Raw genomic sequence first — 2,500 nt, 5'->3', positions numbered from 1 at the left:
TTTTATTCGATATTTGAAGGACAAGTTTTCTGATCAAAATTTTTAAAACACGTGTCTCCGGAATTCGCCAGTATGGGTGACTAAAGCTATTCGAATTTCACAAATTTGCCCATGGTTACTCCCTTTTCTCAATTTTGGATTTGCAGTTTTATGCATTTATTGAAAGCATATGCTCGTCAGAGCATTTTAATCTTTATTTGGAGTAAATCGGGTGATTTTTCATGAAGGTATGGTCAGATGTATGGCAAGTAGTGCCGCGCTGAGGACCGGTCCTTTGGACCGGTCCCACGGTCTTTTAGCTGTGAACCGGGGATCGGTCCCATAGTGAAGACCGGCGGCGGTCCTCACTTCTTGTCACCTTTCAACTAGTGCCGCGCTGAAGACCGGTCTGATCACCTTCGGTCTCGCGCCATAGCCTACTACTTCCCCAGCGATTCGTTGCCTTCGGTTGCCTATCTTCCACCAATCACCACCCATCCCACTTAATTAATCGCACCCACCCCCCTTTGCCATACACTAAACGACACAGACGACCATACAGGCAGACGACCACCAACCTTCACTCCGCAAACCGCCCTTTCGTGTGTGAGATGGGGGGAACAGGAGGCGCACGCCTTGGACGATTCCATTATACGGGGTAAATTTCAAAATTTACTACACCATAATGATCGCAATGACAATGATCTATGGTGAAGGCATGACCCCTCTTCTCTAATGGGTTACTGTTTGAAATGTATGTGACTACTAAAGATGTGTGTGTTTGTGTGTGTGTGTGTGTGTGTGTGTGTGTGTCGAACCTAGCAAGTAGCAAATCCGATTCTTTGTTTTCTTTTGTCCATCTCTTGTCACCACTCCTTTCTATCGCAGTGTTGTCATTTAAAATAATACAATTATATTAAAATTTCGTTTGGTGTTTTTACTAATCAAATAATATGAGTTTCATTAGTTTCTTCCTTCCAAAAAAAACCAGTTATAACGTCTGAATTTTAAAAAAGTCCAATAGAATATTTGGGGACCCCGATAGCTCAGTTGATAGAGCACTCTCTTTATACGCAATGGGCCAGAGATCGATCCCGGGTGCAGTCGAGTTTTTTTCTAAATCCCTGTCTACTCAGCAATGAATGGGTAGCTGAGTTTGTTAGATCTGGCGAAAAGTCACCATCGACCCCTCTTATTACCTCATCCACCCCCTCTTATTATAACTTCACGTCTCTCTCTTACTCTTCAATGCTCGCTGCCCTCTAATGTGTGTGTGTGTGTGGGGGGGGGGGGGGAGGGGGGGGGTAGGAGTTGCGTGTGTGTATCAACGCCACGAACAACTCGATCAACGCCTTGGGCGATGCCATTATCTCCGTTAATGGGGATAAATTTCAAATTTTATTAAATTATCGAAGTAACAATGAAGTACGGTGAGCAAATAAAGAAGGCATCACCCCTCTTCTCTAATTAGGTTACAATTTGAAATGAGTGTGACTACTCCGTGTGTTTTACTCCTGTAGACCACGGTTTTCATCGTGTAGCGGTCTTTAACAGTTCAAGAATGAACGATCCCACGGTCTCAAAGGTCAAACGGTTCGAATTTCCAACAGTCTCTCAGGAATGTTCAATGTCGAAAAGGACCGTCCTAGACGTCCTTGCGGTCTTCATTCCCAAGGACCGTAGGACCGTGGTCCTTAAGCTTGCCAAGGACCGCCCCGCACTAATGGCAAGGTATCCAGCAACTTTTCTCAAATTTCATACTTTTTCAACTTGAAATGCTGTAAAAAATATTTAGAAGTGAAATAAAGCTTTGATATTTCCCGGAGATGTACAAAAAGGGTTGATTTAATCATTCATTAATCATTCATTTGATAAAAATTGATCTTCTAACTAAACTATCCACTAAGCGTGTTCAAAACTCTTTACAAGAAGTCCCTTTCAAGCAGCAAAACTTAGCATGTCGATCGAAATAATGACCCCTGTATCGGGATGGTGACATCGGGTGTACCTCAGGGCTCAGTCCTTGGGCCCATCCTATTTTTAGTGTATATAAATGATCTTCCACGAGGTATAAGTCCAAAAGTGCGCCTCTTTGCTGACGACCCAGCATTATATAATCAAATAAGAACAACATACGACTGCAAAACACTAAATGACGATCTAGCTAAATTACAAGAATGGGAAACAACAAATCAAATGGAATTCAATGTATCAAAGTGCAATGTTCAAACCATTACAAATAAAAAAAACACCGATTACTTCTGATTACCAACTTCATGGTCAAAACCTGGAACATGTAAAGACAGCAAAATACCTTGGCATTGAGTTTTCTACAAACCTCAAATGGAACGACCACATATGTTACCTGGCGTCAAAGGCAAATCAAACAAGTGCTTACATCACCCGCAATTTAAAAAGATGCCCAATTATAACTCAAACCCTTGCTTTTAAAACTATTGATAGACCAGTTTTGGAGTATGGCAGCTCAATTTGGGACCCATATTATACAAAGAAAAACATC

General features: G+C 41.9%; 1 protein-coding gene across 1 annotated transcript in view; it reads right to left on the bottom strand.

The window, feature by feature from the left end:
- The window catches only part of LOC144968528 (uncharacterized), a 12,687-nt gene that overhangs the window by 2,250 nt on the left and 7,937 nt on the right, over positions 1-2,500 (bottom strand). The gene's annotated exons all lie outside the window — the stretch shown is intronic.

The sequence above is a fragment of the Berghia stephanieae genome, chromosome 3 (assembly GCF_034508935.2).
Source record: "Berghia stephanieae isolate SIO BIC M18660-M18661 chromosome 3, UCSD_Bste_1.3, whole genome shotgun sequence".
In the NCBI taxonomy this organism is placed as follows: domain Eukaryota; kingdom Metazoa; phylum Mollusca; class Gastropoda; order Nudibranchia; family Aeolidiidae; genus Berghia; species Berghia stephanieae.
This window is presented reverse-complemented; position numbering and strand designations above follow the sequence as displayed.